This window comes from Hordeum vulgare, chromosome 7H (assembly GCF_904849725.1).
Source record: "Hordeum vulgare subsp. vulgare chromosome 7H, MorexV3_pseudomolecules_assembly, whole genome shotgun sequence".
Lineage (NCBI taxonomy): Eukaryota > Viridiplantae > Streptophyta > Magnoliopsida > Poales > Poaceae > Hordeum > Hordeum vulgare.
The window spans coordinates 244,439,925-244,457,339 of record NC_058524.1 but is presented as its reverse complement, the minus strand read 5'-3'; the positions used below and the strand labels follow the sequence as shown (position 1 = coordinate 244,457,339).

Below are 17,415 nucleotides of genomic sequence, written 5' to 3'. Positions count from 1 at the left end.
ATCCAGACCGCTTGACGGATTGATAAAGATCTGTGTTGCATGATAACGTGTGTGAACACGTGGTTTGAGGTCCGCTTTGGAGGTGCTGTGACGCACAGTTCTAGTCCCAGTCCAGCTCCATATTTGCAGATACGCCCCTCCCACTCTCCCGCCGTTTCCAAATCCAACACTGCCATATAAATGATCACAATTCATAAAAGGAGCGCGACATCGATCGCGCGCGCCCCCGATCGGATCGGAACCCGTCGAGGAACCGAGGGAGCTCGATCCGATCGCGGGAGCGCCCCGCCCACCAGATCAGGAAGAGCCTAGGGATCCCAGCCAAGGAGGAGTGCGCCGGTTTGGCGCTGCTGATTGGCCGATCTCTGTTTCTTGTTCCAGCGCGCGTGCGGATCCTCAATGGAATCGGCATCGGAGAGGACTGGTGAGTGATTTGCTTTTGCTGGAGTTGTTGTTATATTGTGTGCTCCATGGCGGGTGAGATTTGGATCCTGTAGCTTGAGGTTCGGCCTGCTGAAATTGCTAGTGGTTGCTACCTCTCGGTTTAGGATGTTATACTGCGAATCCCTAGGACAGATATCTGCAGTGATTTGATGTGCGAGATCTTGGCGCCTTGTCACGGGTGATTTTATATTATCCTGCGTAATCATGCCATAGCTCTTGGTAGCACTTGAGAAACTGTGGACATTATTAGTAGTCAGCTGCTGGATTCGACCAGTAGAGCCAGGCATCGAGGAATTGCCCGAGCTTAAAACTTGTTCCTGCATTGACCATTCCGGTTTGCGTGTATGTGCACGCACTTCATTGGCTGGGTGCTATGCTGCTACCATACGGAAACCGTGTTCATTGTCACACGTTCTATGGTGTGTGTAAGTAGGCTCAGGCTGTGGTTAATTATGTTCGCTAGGCATGTATGATTTCAACTACTTGAGAGATACTTTCTCTGTTTTTAAATATAAGTCTTTCTAGAGATTCCACTATAAACTACATACGAAGGAAAATGAGTGAATCTATATTCGTAAGTATGTCTATATACATCTGTATGTAGTTTATAGTAAAACCTTTAAAAGACTTATACTCTCTTTGTACTTAAATACTTGTAGTCGGAAAGAACTAGTCGGAGGAAGTATTTAGGAATGGAGGAAGTACATAGTTATGCTTATGTACGTGTCCTATTATGCATGATTGGTGCTATTAGCCTCATGATAAATTAGGCTGCAATAAGTGGCCCGAATTAGTACACCAAGTTGGATTCGACCAGCAGAGCCGGACATCGAGGAATTGCCCGAGCTTAAAAACTTGGGCATTCCTGCATTGACCATTCCGGTTTGCGTGTATGTGCAGGCACTTCATTGGCTGGGTGCTATGCTGCTACCACACGGAAACCGTGTTCATTGTCACATGTTTATGGTGTGTAGTAGGCTCAGGCTGTGCTTAATTATGTTCGCCAGGCATGCATGATTTTAACTACTTGAGAGATACTTCCTCTGTAAAGAAATATAAAAGTGCTTAAATCATTAAAGTAGTGATCTAAATGCTCTAATATTTCTTTACAGAGGAGTACGTAGTTATGTTCATGTACGTGTCTTGGACCTTGCTTGGATTGCTGTTTTCGTCTCAAATACCCCTGTAAAAAGAATACAGATCTCTGTCCATCGTTTTGTTTCCAGCTAGAAATATGCTAGTGACAGCTTGCAAGCGCGGCCTTATGAATAGTTGGTGCAAGCCTGAACTAAAGCAGAGGGCAGTGGTAGGATGCCTGTATCATAACAGAAACCTGGTGATCCAAGTGTGAGGTCTGGGGAGACCTCAATTGCGACATGGTGCTGTTTGACCAAAACAAGAAAGAAAGAATGGCACTGAATGGTGGACATGATCGCCTTTATTATGCATGATTGATGCTGTTAGCCTCATGATAAATTAGGCTAGAACAAGTGGCCTGAATTAGTACACCAAGTTTGAGTGCTGCGTGCATAATAATTGTGTTAATAATATTCATCTGTGGTGCATGTGACTCCTGCAGTAGGTAGGTTGGTTGACTGAATGGCAGGATTCTATGTTAACTGGATGCAATTATGGTGCGATGCAGCTATACGTATTTGTTACTTTTGGCTATTTATGCAAGCTTTGCTTCATTTTGCCTAGTTTTGTTGTGATTGTGCCTTTTGTTCTAAAATGGCAGGGCCAAAAAAAGGTATGAACAAAACATGAGCTGTGGAATGATCTTTCATACTATTTTTGGCACTCTACAAAGTGCAGTGATAATTTTACAGTGTTATCTTTTCTGTTTTACATAGGCTATCACTAATTTACCATTCTTGAGACTTGAGCTAAGTCACTGAATCTTGCTGCTTTGGGCGCTATGGATTCACCGGAGCCAAGAATCGAGGTCAAGCAAAAACTTGTTATCGGTAGTAACACTAAAAAGCAGGCCATTATTTGATCATATTTAAAAATTATTCTATAGAACCTGTCGACTGTTTTTCACCCCTTTTCCTATTGTAAATACCTTTTTCTAACCAGACCATTCCTAGGAAGGATGAGAAAACTGTTAAACCCATCATTTCACTCGATTCAAGTGCTATCAGTCTACCAAGTGAAGGACAAGTCCAGGCGGTCACAACCAACGTAGGTGGAGAACATAGTGCTGCATATCCACAACTCATGTATTCCTCGCAAGCACAGCCATTCTATTACCAAGGTGAGGTCACTGTTCTGCTGTATTCACAAGGTTGCACCTTTGGATTGCATGGTTATTCTCTTGTTTGTGAAGCAAAACATACGTTTACACTAACGAGATGTGCTTAGGTACCCCCTCCCCCCTCGGCACATATCAACTGTTAAGACTAAACGACTTTTCTGATTTCTTTCTTCTCCTTTTATTCGGGTTACAAAGGACGTGCGGCACCCACGATTCCTACTTGCTCGTGCCATCCCACGAAAGGATCTAAGTACTGCAAGAATCGATCAATACAAGCCTACGAGCTAAAAATGATAATTGAAGAACAGCTGCCATGGCAGCGAAAACACGTGCCATGGTAGAAAACCAGAGTACCGTGCAGACAAGGTTTATACTAACAATCACCCCTAAAACTTTGACGCTACAGTAGCAACACATGTCGCGGTCAGGGTTGTTGTTCCCGCTGGCAGCGTTGTTGTCAGGGTCTACTACTCGCCGCCGCCGCCTCCCTGCGCCGAGACGGCGCCGTCACGCCGGTCGCGGTGCCCTCGTCTCCTCCAACCTCCATCCTACCCTTATAACCTAAGGCAGAGGGCTGGTAGAACCCTAGTTTCTACCAGTTTGATATCAGGTAGCTTCGGTGCGATCATGTCTTCGTCGCCGCCCACCTCACCCCCCCCCCCCCCCCGGTTGCCGACCGCCACCACCGCCCCGCTGGACACCACGGCCGGCACCCCTTCTCAGTCGGTGTCGGTCACCTCCGTCGCGTCGGTTCCCACCGTCTTCACTCCGGAGGAAGTCACTGGAGCGCTCCGCGATCTCGCCACCGCCTCTACTTGGCTGGGCCCTACTCGCCGCTGCCACCCGACCGCTGCTCCTGCCGTGGCAACCGCCGCACCCGGCGTCCGCGACGCTTGCTGGGCCGCTGCAGCTGCAGCCGCCTCCCGCCTCCAACCCGGCCTGGCCGCAGTAGCCGTCGCCGACCCTCGCGACCTCCCTCGCACCCGTTCCCCCCTGCAGCAGCTGCTGCACCTGCAGGCGCCCCGCCGATCCACTTCGGGCCGGCTATGACCGTGTCGGTGGGAGTCCCGATCCACCAAGTTCGGTTCCCGCCTTCGCCGTCACCGCTTCCGGCCTGGTTGGCCGGGTCGTCACCGCAGCCGGCACCCACCCTGCAGTACGGCGGGCCCTCCAGCTCTGTGGGTCCCTACGCCGGCCTCGACGGGCAGCCGTTTCACGGGGGACCCCATGCGTCCACCGACCCGGCGCCGCCCCCCATGCTGCTCCACACCGTCGACCCGTACGGCCACGACGGTCATATTCAGACACCACCGCGCTTTGCCAAGCTTGACTTCGCCAAGCTCGACTTCGCCACCTTCGACGGCACCGAGGATCCCCTCAACTGGCTTAATCAGTGTGAGCAGTTCTTTCGGGGGCAACGCACGCTCGCGTCGGACCGCACCTCGCTCGCCTCATATCACCTCCGAGGCGTCGCGTAGATGTGGTACTACGCCCTTAAGCAGGACGAGGGCGGCATGCCCCCATGGGAGCGCTTTCGCAAGCTCTGTCTCCTTCGCTTCGGGCCGCCGATACGCGGGAGCCGGCTGGTGGAGCTAGGCCGACTCCCCTTCGTCTCCACGGTGCAGGACTTCGCTGACCGCTTCCAGGCCCTGGCGTGCCATGCGCCCGGCGTGACGGCCCGTCAACGGGTCGAGCTCTTCGTCGGCGGTCTGCCAGATCATATTCGCGTGGACGTAGAGCTCCGGGGACCGCAGGACATCCAGACGGCCATGTACTATGCCCGCGCGTTCGAGCAGCGGATGGTGACTATGCAGCAGGCGTTCCCGGCCCAGGCACCTCGCCCACCCCCTCAGCCGGCTATGTCTGCACCCAGCCGGCCTGCAGAGCCGGCGACAGGGACGCCCGCCACAGCAGCAACTCGACCGTTCCGTCGGCTAACCCCGGTCGAACAAAACGAGCGTCGTTGCCAGGGGTTATGTTTCAACTGCGATGAGCCCTACGTGCTAGGCCACGTCTGCCCGCGCCTCTTCTACCTGGAGGCGGACGACTATGTCGCGGAGGATACAACTCCCTTTGAGCTTGCCGAGGCGGCGGCCCCGGCGACAGCCACCGCTCTCGTGATATCCCTGCATGCCCTTGCCGGCATACGAGTGGAAACAACGATGTTGTTGCCAGTGACGGTTAATGGGGAGCGCCTCTTAGCTCTTCTGGACACGGGCTCTACACACAACTTCCTGCCCGCGTCTACTATGCATCGCCTGGCCCTCCAGCCGACGGGCGGCGAGCAGCTCCGAGTTACCGTGGCTAATGGTGACCATCTTCGCTGCCACGGAATTGCGCAGTAGGTTCCCATCCTCATCGGCGACGAGTCCTTCGCCATCATGTGCGTCAGCATCGCCTTGGGCGACTATGACTTCATCCTCGGCGTCGACTTCTTGCGGACGCTCGGACCCATCCTTTGGGACTTCGACGCAGTGACCATGACTTTCTGGCGTCAAGGGCGCATGTTGCAGTGGAAGGGCGAGGGTGGCACTTCTCCAGCAGTTCCCTCTCAGTTGTCGACCGCCATAGCAGACTCCGAGCCGCCCCTGTTGGCTCATCTCTTACAGCGACACGAGGACCTTTCACCGGTGCTCCTTGTTCACAAGCCCGAAGGCTCGTGGTGTTTCTGCATCGATTACCGTGCTCTCACTGCCAAGACGACGAGGGTCAATTTACCTATATCGGTCGTGCATGAGCTTCGGGAAGAGCCGCCAGGGCCACTCTTATTCCCTACGCTCGATTTGCGTTCTGGTTCCCATCACGACCACTTCGAGTTTTTGGTGATGCCTTTCGGTCTCTCCAATGCGTTGGCGACATTCCAGGGCTTGATGCACGACGTACTTTGAACCAGCTCAATCCTCCGAAGGCACCTTGGGAGCAGCTCAAGGAGTTCCGCCAACATTTTCTAGACGTCCAGCTCGAGGACGAGCTGTTTGCGCAGGCGGGGAGAAATGTTATGACCAGAGGCCCAGTTAGCCAAACTGGCCCAATTATCTTAATAATATTAGGGGCTTAGCCCAGTTTATTATAGCCTAGAGAACTTATAGCCTAACCCTAGCTGCATCTACTACTCGCCGCCGCCTCCTCCCTGCGCCGAGACGACGCTGTCACGCCGGTCGCGGCGCCCTCGTCTCCTCCAAACTTCCTCCTACCCTTATAACCTAAGGCAGAGGACCGGTAGAACCCTAGTTTCTACCACTTGTTCGAGGAGCCCGATCTAGAGCCGCCGGTGTTTGATCCGACAAACTTGTACGAGCGAGCCACTCCTTGGTAAGGAGCAGCCGCCGCATGGCGTTGTCGATCTGATTCAGTTTGAACCGCTCCTCCATCGCCATTAGCCGCGATGTCAGCTCTTTGATGGTGAGATTGTCGAGGTTGAAGATGGTCCTCGATCGACACTGATCTGTGATAGTGGCGAGGACAAAAATAAAAATAAGGTGAGGCGAACTCCAAAGCCGAAAAAAATTGGATGTGAAACCAACGTAGATAACACACACTAATAGACAATGTACATTAATATTTTAAATGATCCTAAACAGAATAAGCAGTAAAGAAAATGTAAACATGTTTGTCTAAATAGAATAATAATCCAAAACATATCGATTAATAGTGAAACTTTAATGGTGCCTACAAGACCCAGGCAATGACAGTGCCCTGCCATCCTTTTGAAAACTTCCCTTGATTTTACCAAGATCTAGACTTTTGAATATCCCACGTTTAATGTAACACACCATTAAGTCATTAAGCCAGCAACCGGACATCTTGTTGCGCAACTCGGTGTTAATGATTTTCATTGCTGAAAAGGCTCTTTCAACAATTGCCGTGGCCACCGGTAGTAGCAGTGCCAACTCAATGAGGCGATAAACCGTAGGGAACATGATATGTCTTTCAAGTTCAACCATCTTTTTAACTAGGCTTGCAATATCATGACAAGCTCTAAAGTCTTCGACCCTTCTCATATGAATAATGAATAGCTCAAGGTTATCTTCTATGTGTTCACATTCATAATTAGATAAATCAACACGATAAATCTCTGTGAGTCATGCAAGCTTAACCACATTGAACCTAGAAAAGGAGTTTCTTGGGTCAAGACAAGAGAAGTTTTGGAGCAGTTCTGAAGATACCTCATTGAAACGATGATCAAACTCTGTAGTGACGGAGTCTATAGCAACATAGGTGTCCACACGAAAAAATGACCAGCAGTGATATTGTTTCTTCCACCTTTTCTTGATTTCCCCCATTTTGTAAACATGTCATCCATATTTGGTATTGGAATGTCATCTTTGGTGCAAAATGCTTTAACATCTTCCAAGAGTGTCTCCCAACCATCATTTCTCCAATTGATCAAACATGTTCTCACGTCCATAACCAATGACATTGCCTGGAATGACACAATCATAATTCACAAGGTTAGATGCAAGTCAATTTACATGAACAACATATATCATGCATACAACATAACCATCACATACGGGAACAACATTTTGATCCTTCTTTTGCAATAGAAGAGATAAATCATTTGTCATACGAAGGAGTTTTAACATCATCTTTAGGATGAACACAAAGCTAAAAGTCTCCATTTAATGAACCAAACCTCCTGCCCGAGATGGAACACGCACATCATCCTCAACAATGCCCAAAACTTCTATCACCGCGTCCCACATTGATTCAGTGCGAGATAAAGTTCTATAATGAAAGCCCCATCTTGTATCTCCTAGTCTAACTAGAAATATTTCTTGATTTTTCCCTCTTCCTGTGGGCACCTCACCTCCCTCAATCTTAGCCAAAAGAACTTCCTTTTGCTTATAAGTAACATATCCTTACTCCTACAAGATGAACTGCCGAGATTGACAATCATGGTCACATAGTCAAAAAAAACCTCAACAACCTTGCAACATCTCAAAACTGCAACAACTATCAACTGAAGTTGGTGAGCAAAGCAGTGAATATAGAAAGCATGTGGGTTCTCATCACGAATTAACTTTTGAAGGCCATTAAATTCTCCTCTCATATTAGATGCACCATCATACCCTTGCCCTCGTAGTCTTGCAACAAGCACACCATGCTTAGCAAAAACCTTCAATAATGACTTCTTCAAAGATGTTGATGTTGTGTGTGGAACATGCTTAATGCCCAAAAACCTTTCCATGGTCTCTCTTTTTTTCTCAAAAACCTACATGAAAATCATACAATTAGTTGACTCACCATATTATTCTACATAGAACAAACTCAAAACTACTTAAAATACTAACATGAACCTCACAACCACGGCCATTTGTTCTTTCACCGAAATATCACGACACTCATCAATAAGAACAGAGAGAAGGCAACCATCCATCTCTTCTTTGATTGCTTTGGTGACTGCCATTGCACAATGCTTAGCAAGCGCTTTTTGAATGACTCCAGAAGACATTTTGACATTTTTAGGACATAGCTCATCAAATGCAACCTTCACTTTTGGATTCCTTTCTTTGACCCAATCAAGTAAAAAAAAGGGACAGCCCGCTGCATGTAGCTCCCGCTTGCGTAGGGTCCCGGAAAGTGTCCAACCACTTTGGGTCTATTGTACGCAGCCTTTCCCTACATTTCTGCAAGAGGCTATTTCCAGGACTTGAACCCAAGACCTCATGGTCAGAAGGTAGCAACTTTACCCAATCAAGTAACTCTAAAAATTTCCGTTGTTCAAAGAAGTAGTGGATTCATCATGTCCACGAAATGGTTCACCTTGTAATGCAAGATAACTTACAATGCCCAAAGATGTGTCTACATGAGTTCCATATTTCTCGAGTGAGCCTTTGTTGTAAGTTGTTACTTTACTTTTCAAACTTGCCTTTTGAGTCTTGAAATCATCACTTGTTGTCCTTGAAATATTGTGGATGCTACATGACCCACCAACATGTTTACGAAATGCTGCAACTGCATTTTTCCAATTGTCTTACCCCGATTTGGAGAAAACCTCATAACCAAATTTATCATCCATTCGATCATGCTTAAAAACAAAACAATCAAAGCAGTGAGCCTTTTCCTTTTCTACACCATATTCCAACCAATCAAAGTCCTTATACCATGTTGGCCGAAAGCACCTTTCATCTTTATTTGGTGGAAAATTGTGATCAATTGGTTGAGTTGACTGTCGGCCCCCGTGCTGCCGCGCCGCCCCAGTTAGCCGCCGGCCCCGTGCCGCCGCGCCGCTAGTGCGGCGCTGCCTGCTGCCTGCCTCCGTTCAGGAGATGTACAAAAGCAGTCCTTTACACTGACATAGTGTCGTGTACTACATCTGTTCGGGTTTATAAGGTGTTGGAGCATATATCTCCATATGTGGTTTTGGTACTTGATGACAATTCCTATGGACTAATGGTTGCCTTAAGTTACGTTTATAGGATTTGTCCATAGGCACTTCTTGAAGTCCATCTGTTGGGTTCAAGGAGTTTATATGATGACCAAGATGGTATTCAAGGTATTATCCAAAGAATGGTCATAGAGACACATGGTTGATCAAGATCTCAGACAAAGAGTAAATCAAGATGATCAACACACAAAGCGTACAAGATGTACCGAGAGGGATCAAGTGATCCCATGGTATGGATTTGTCCATAGGCACTTCTTGAAGTCCATTTGTTGGGTTGAAGGAGTTTATATGATGACCAAGATGGTATTCAAGGTATTATCCAAAGAATGGTCATAGAGACACATGGTTGATCAAGATCTCAGACAAAGAGTAAATCAAGATGATCAACACACAAAGCGTACAAGATGTACCGAGAGGGATCAAGTGATCCCATGGTATGGTAAGCATTGTCCATTACGTGTTTGTGTACTAACCCATGGTCTTCGTGAGAATTCTATGTGGGGGTTAGGTGTGTTTCCATGGGCTTGCGTCAAAGGGAAGATCTCATACAACCCATGGAGTATGACGTCAAGTTGTGACCGTCATCAAGATTGCGATGTGCAAGTTCAAGTGGATCAGCACGAAGATAGCATGCTTGAAGCTTGCCGTCCATTGTGGTGGCAATGGACTTGTGAAGATATGCTGAAGAGTGGCTCACCCATATTGAGTATGGGGGAGCAATCAACTAGTCTTCATCAAGCCAACACAATCAAGAAAGGTGGTCCATCTTGAGAAAGCCAAGATCATCATCATCTAGCTCAAGAGGACGAGGTGCAAGGTATAGGTTTGCCCTTGATAGGTTTTCTGGTTAGGATAGATTGTTGTTCTATCAAGGGGGCTCTCAAGTGAGTAGCTTGATCGTATCGTTCGTTGAGAGCTCAAACCATTTGCATCCTTGCATCATACTTCTTGGTTCTTGTTTGGTGTTTCTCTTTATGAGTTTTAGAGCTTATGGTCATCTTCGTGACAAGCTCGAGTTCATCGAAAACGGAGTCCATATGCATCTACTATGATGTTTTCGATGTTGGAGTTTTTGCCGGTTCTTCATTCATAGAGATCTCACATCTCTATATCTTTGGCATATTCATAACCGCATGGTCTCAAGATTTCCAGTCGCTGTTTGGATAGCCCTTGTCGTCCTGAATCCAACAAGCTTGGGTTTGCTCGATTCGGAGCTCGTATGCGAAAGTTATGGCTGTTTCAGTGGCGAGCGGTAGTACCGCTGGACCTAGCGGTAGTACCGTTGGACCTAGCGGTAGTACCACTAGAGTTGGCGGTAGTACCGCTGGCCCTAGCGGTAGTACCGCTGGCTCGCGGTAGTACCGCCCCTGGTCAGGGTAGTACCGCTCCAGGAGCTTAGTACCGCCTGCCTAGCGGTTGTTCGTGGACGGACCTTTTTGCGAAGACTTTCTTGGCGGTGGTAGTGCCTTTGCACTACCAGGGGCCAGCGGTAGTACCGCTGGAGTGCCAGCGATAGTACCGCTGCAGCCAGCGGTAGTACCGCTGGAGCTCGGGCAAAGAGTGGGGGTAACGGTCTGATTCTTTCCCCCACTATATAAAGGGGGTCTTCTTCCCCCTTGGCCTTATCCATCTGTTGAGCTCTTGTTCTACCTCCATTGTTGACATTCTTAGAGCTTGCTTACTCTCAATCCCTCCAATGATTCTTGCTTGTTCTTGAGGGAAAAGAGAGAGGAGATCTAGATCCACATCTCCACCAATCACTTTCTCCTCTATGTGAGGGGAACCCTTTGGATCTTGATCTTGGAGTTCTTTGTGAGCTCCTTGTTCTTCCTCTCATATTTCTCCATAGCTTTTGTTGTTGTGGAGGGATTTGAGTGTGAGGGACTTTGACCACTTCGTGTGTTCTTGCCATTGCATTAGTTGCATCGGTTTGAGTTCTCCACGGTGATACGTGGAAGTGAGAAGTTGAGAAACTTACTACCTTTGGTACTTAGTACCCTTGATATTGTTCTTCGTGGATGCTTTGGCGTCCTAGAAGCTTGGTGGTGTCTCGGAGCTCAATCATTGTGGTGTGAAGCTCCGGGAAGCATCGGGGTCTCCAATTAGGTTGTGAAGATTGCCCCGAGCAATTTGTACGGGTACCGGTAACCGCCCCCAAGGGTTGCCACGTGTACGGGTTCGGTGACCGCCCCCAAGGGTTGCCATTTGTACGGGTTCGGTGACCGCCCTCAAGGGTCCCTTAGTGGAATCACGGCATCTTGCATTGTGCGAGGGCGTGAGGAGATTACGGTGGCCTTAGTGGCATCTTGGGGAGCATTGTGCCTCCACACCGCTCTAACGGAGATTAGCATCCGCAAGGGTGTGAACTTCGGGATACATCATCGTCTCCCCGTGCCTCGGTTATCTCTTACCCGAACCCTTTACTTATGCACTTTACTTTGTGATAGACATATTGTTTATTGTAATATATCTTGCTATCACTTAGTTGTTTATCTTGCTGAGCATAAGTTGTTGGTGCACATAGGTGAGCCTACTTGTTTGTAGGTTTTGTGCTTGACATATTAAACGTTAGTTCTATTCCGCATTTGTTCAAGCCTAAACCTTAACTATTTTAAAGCGCCTATTCACCCCCCTCTAGGCGACATCCACGTCCTTTTCATAAGGCCCTCATGTATTGTACGAAAAACTCTGACCATTAATTTCATCAATAAGTATTAGTTATATGCCATCAAAATTATATCATTGAATTCACATCCAAAAAAAGTTTGTTGTGCTATAATTTTTGCAGCATGTAACTCATATTTTATTAATTAAATTAGTGGTCAAAATTTTCTTAAAATACATGGGCCTTATAAATCCGAACAGAGAGAGCATAGTTTATCCCACGAGGGAAAAAACTAATAAGAGATAATAATGGAAGAAGTAGCACATATGTTATCTTGGTATGTATGGATGGGGAGGATTGCTTTAAGTTGTCTCTTACTATGAAATTGCATGTGACCTATTAGGAATCATATATACCTTCTGCACTGAACAAATGATGAAATAGTAAGATCTTCGACTCAGTTTGATATTTCTATCATATATAGTATTGGACCAAATTACTAACTTTATTTTGGAGAGAGCATACTTGATGCCATCAGGATTTTAATGTCTCCTAAATTTTGGAACTTTCCTCTTGAGTTGATGAATGATAATGTTTGGTCTGTGAAATGATACGAGCAGGTCCAGGATATGAGAACCTTCCAAATGAATGCGAGGTATATCCTCCCTATACCCGTGTTGATGGATTGGAAGTGGGTCCAGCGGTAAGTTGATTTTCTAGTTGTCAATAATTTCTGTGATGTCTTCGTTTCCTCAGTTTGACATTTTTGAAGGTTATATACAACGAGGACCCTTCCATGATGTACCATGATGGCTATGGCTATGACCCTTATCCTCATTATTCTCCTATCTCAATGCCGGTACCAGCTGCTGTTGGTGGAGATGGTCAACCCTACTCTCCTCAGCAGATCTCCTTCTCGGCTCCTTACTACCAGCAACCATCACAGCCTGACATGCCATATTTAGGCTCTCCTACTCCAGTATCACAGGGTGAGATAATGATGCCAATTGACCCAACACAAAGTGGTTTTATGGATGACACTCTGAGTCCAAACAGCTTCCTTTTTGGACCAAGACCAGGTTATTGCCTATCTCATCCTTTGTTTAAAACATGATAATTTAAGTTCCATCCTTAGGTGCGATATAACTTTTCCTTGAAATGCTAATTTGCAGAATGGTTTAGATCATCAGAAGAAACTGGTTCGTTTCTATCACCTGCAACTTCACCTCAACCTCTTGGTGATGTTTCCGCGGCGTTCGGACAAAGCAACTCTCCTATGGCTTCTGGGGTGGTATTGTTTTAACATGCTATCTCTTTTCACTTATAATAACAACATTTTAAATACTTAAGAAATCAGGAAAACTATCGGAACTTATTTGTAAGACCCCCCCCCCCCCCCCCACACACACACAGAACCTACTATCTGATGCTCCTCTTACTCTTACAACCAGTTTTTGGGTTGAAGTCTCGACTTTCACGATTTTAATGAAAAAATGATTGCCCTCTTTCTGTCCATGTTTAGAACTTTTTTTTTCTTGCTGTCACAGTACACTGAGAGGGGGTGTTGAAGTATGCGTGGATTGCCCAACCTTCCATCAGTTTGGGCTTTCGGTTCTACTGGTTGACGTGTGAAATTTATATTAAGGCCTAAACATGGAGAGAAAGCGGCAACCAATTTTTTGTTGAAATAGAAAAAACACGAGACATGAACCCAAAGACCTCTTGGCTCTAATATCAGGTTTCATGCACCATCAACCAGTTGAACCAAAACCCCAAACCAGTGGAGAAAGTTGGGAAATCCACATATACTTTAACAATAAAGAGACCTTTTAACCCCTAGTTCTCTCATTCATGCTTCTCGCATTTACCATAAAATTCAAAGCTTAAAGCCTTTTACCTACATTTTTGTTGAAGAGCTTGGACGCAATCACTTCCAATCTGCCTTATCACGATGACAACGAAAACATGACCCTGTAATAAATTAGCCTGGTACTGCCAAGGATGTGTCTAACTGCAATTTGACTCAATCTGTGGAATGCATTCACCACCATATGGCTGACCGGCGATCACCGGCAATTCCTGCTTCCAAATGCAATCAGCCACCATTGCTTGATGGCTGCGTACACACCAGCTAATTAGAATGATGACCTGTTTTTCCTGTGCATATGATAATTTGACAAGAACAATATTATTGATTATAAGGAGGCAGGATCAAATATCATTATTGTTAGAAATATGCAACTTGTATTCCCTGAAGGCCAATGACCAATATAACAATAGAGTCGGAGGCAGTCAGCGGGACGCGAAGTCCCTCAATCTCCTCCTCGGTGAAGTAGTCGACACAGTAGCACTGGGAGAGGAGCGACAACCACCACATGTGGAAGCCGCTAAATGTGACGGTGTAGCATGAACAATATCGTCCGCAAAGGCCGGTGAAGGAGGCGAGGCTTATGCAGACAAACACCAAGCGTCAAGGGAAGACGCGTGTGCGAGGTGCAGTCGATGAAAGTCGCGAGAGGTGTTGGGGAAGAGCGACATTCACCAATAAAAGTCGCGAGAGGTGTCGTGTAGAGGAACAATCACCATGTGCGGAAGTCGCATAAGGAGCCGTAGAAGAGCGACCAGCACAACCAGCAGAAGACGCCGAAGGGGACAACGTCACAGACCAACAAGCATCAAGCACTGAGAAACGACGCATGTGCGAGACGAGAGTGATGAAGAAAACACCATCGGAGTCAGAGGGCAGTGAGGGACATGCGGACCCAATAAAAACATCTTTTTTTTAGAAGAACCAGCAGCCGAAGGAAACAAAGTGGCTAGCGCACTAGCAAAGGCAGTCCAGGAGGAGACCAGGTCCAACCGAAGACCACGTGCAGCCAGGGGCTTGACACCAGCAGGCAGCAGGCAGCAGGCACTTAGACGGGATCCAGGGAACGACTCGATCCAGAGGCCACCGATCCAGAGCAGTGGACCAGGCCGAGCGATCCAGTGGATCCTGCAGCAGGCTACGCGATGGCTCGATCTGGCACGGAGAAGTGCTGCGGCGGCTTGATCAGGAGTCTTGCGACCGCTCGATCTGAAGTGCTGCGGCGGCTGAAGGAGTCTTGCAGCGGCTCGAGGGAGGAACGGGCGGAGGAGGCAGGCAGGCGGACGGACGAGACAGGGGAAGGAGACGGCCCGGCGTTGAGAGAGTAGCGACGTGGAGAGCCGGCAGCTACGAGAAGAGAAAGTAGCGGCGGCCACGAAGGACGGCGGACGCGTGTGTACCAATAACACGAGTTGCAGCGTGTGAAAATTTAACCTAACTCTAATATTATGTTAGAATTATATAATTTGTAGATCAATATATATATTTATATACATGCACAGATGATAAATATGCAGAAAACTCTTCGTATAACGGGAAAATATATAGACTAGAATATACTCCCTCCGTTCCTAAATATAAGTCTTTTAAGATATTTCATTATGAGTCTACATACGGAATAAAATAAATGAATCTACACTAAAAGTATGTCTATATACATCCGTATGTAGTTCACTAATGAAACCTCTTTAAAGACTTATATTTAGTTCCAAAATATAAGACCTTTTAGGTATTTCACTAGAAGACTACATACGGAACAAAATGAATGGATCTATACTCTAAAATATGTCTATGTACATTCGTATATAGTTTATAGTACAATCTTTAAAAGGTCTTATATTTAGGAACAAAGGGAGTAATACTTTCCTTTATTCCCAATTGTAGATGCTCCCTCAGCAGAAGTCCTATGATTTTGGAACACCTAGTGACTCTTACAGAAGAAGGTTCTCTCATCGTGGGAGTTTCCCACATGCCACTAATAATGGAGGTCCTTTCCCTGGCTATGGCCTGAATGGTAGAAGTTTGATTCCAGCTGACAAAGGGTGCACGAGAGGAAGGGGTAATGCTTTGGTATGCAGCTTTGTTGGTTCACTTGACTTCCTCAATGAGCAAAGCCGTGGTCCACGTTCCACCAGGCCTAAAAAGCAACTAGAGGATAACAGTAAAGATGACAAGTGTTCTGCTGGACTTGACCAGGGGTCATACAACAGGACTGATTTTGTTACAAAGTACAAAAGTGCTAGATTTTTTGTCATAAAATCATACAGCGAAGATAATGTGCACAAGAGCATCAAATATGGTGTTTGGGCTAGCACCACAAATGGAAACAAGAAACTAGACGGGGCCTATCATGAAGTGAAGGAGAAGGAAGAACACTGTCCCATTTTTCTGTTGTTTTCGGTAATTAAAGCCTTATCATGTTTCCCTATTTGTGCTTTCTTAGGCCCTCATATTTATTTCCTTGCATTTATATATTCTTCAATGAGATTTGAAAACTGGACCGATATGTGCAGGTGAACGCTAGCGCACAGTTCTGTGGTGTTGCGGAGATGACTGGACCGATGAATTTTGAGAAGAGCGTGGACTACTGGCAGCAAGATAAGTGGACTGCCAGTTCCCTGTTAATTGGCACATACTGAAGGATGTTCCAAATAATCTCTTCCGCCATATAATTTTTGAAAACAATGAGCACAAGCCGGTAACCAACAGCCGGGACACACAAGAGGTGCAATGCTTTTGATTAGCTTTTTTTTTACTTGATTTGCACATTTATTCTCCTTGAAGTACCACTATTTATTTCATAGTGATACCACCCGTCGAATTATTAGGATATAGTCGAACATGGTTTCGTGGGAGTACTAGTATTGATATCAGCAAGTGCTTACATTGGAATGCTCCGTCTTCCACTATTTATTGTGGCGCTAATACATTTTGAGCTTTATTGTAGGTGAAACTGGAACAAGGACTGGAGATGCTGAAAATCTTCAAGGACCATGAGGAGGATACGTCAATCCTCGATGATTTTGAGTTTTATGAGGAACGTGAGAAAGCCCTGCTGGAGAATAAAGCAAGGCTGTATCAGCAACAACAGATATCCAGCTCCAGTGTTGTTGAGCCCAAGAAGCCGTTGACTATACCAACTCACATGGTGGGTCATATCACCAAGAATTGTAGACAGCCCAAGAAGTCATTGATTGTACCCACTGACATGGTGGGTCATATCACCAAGACTTTTGCACAGGTTGTTCGGCTTGGCGAGGCAAAGCATGTGAGCCCTTTGGGCGAGAAAGGCCCTGTTGGGGGTTTATCTGTTGCTGCGAAGCCTGTCGAGGTCAGAAAGAGCGGCTAGAACAGTTGAAGTGAGATTTGGTTTTGCTTAAAGTTTAATCCATGTGCCCCCTTATCAGAATGCTGGTGTGTATAAAGAAAAACATAGGTGAAGATGATGGCCTCGGTAGTTTCTTACATAGTCATACGAGTATGATTATTCCGTGGTTGGTAGGCGAGAGCTGCAGTTTTGTTAGATTTCCCCTTTCTTTTGTGATTTATTGATGATGGTGCAATTCTGGACAAGATACATCTACCTGTGCAACAGTGTATATGTAATAAGCAATACAGTTATATGGATGTTTCTTCCTTAGTTGGTAGGCAAGAGTTATATGAATGTTTCTCCCCTCGTGTTGGAAATGGTTCATCGTCACTCTCGGGCGAGTCCGTCGTCATGCTCGAGACTCCAATGCTGCAGGTCATGCCCGAGCTATGAGAGCTATGTCTTAGCCCTGTTTCGTTCTCTCCGTGGAGCATTTGGTGGTGGTCTCATCAACAGCCTCGTGTGAGGGGCATGTGTATTC

The 17,415-nt window shown here is 46.6% G+C and overlaps 1 long non-coding RNA gene and 1 pseudogene across 1 annotated transcript; one reads left to right on the top strand and one right to left on the bottom strand.

Moving 5' to 3' along the window:
* The first annotated feature begins 334 nt into the window (after positions 1 to 334).
* LOC123409978 lies at positions 335 to 17,204 on the top strand (annotated as a pseudogene).
* Positions 6,717 to 9,064, bottom strand: LOC123409979. The gene is made up of 2 exons (XR_006612949.1): positions 7,774 to 9,064; positions 6,717 to 7,124 (listed from the first exon to the last, which is right to left on the bottom strand). It is a non-coding gene; the product is annotated as an uncharacterized LOC123409979 (long non-coding RNA).
* Positions 17,205 to 17,415: the final 211 nt, after the last annotated feature.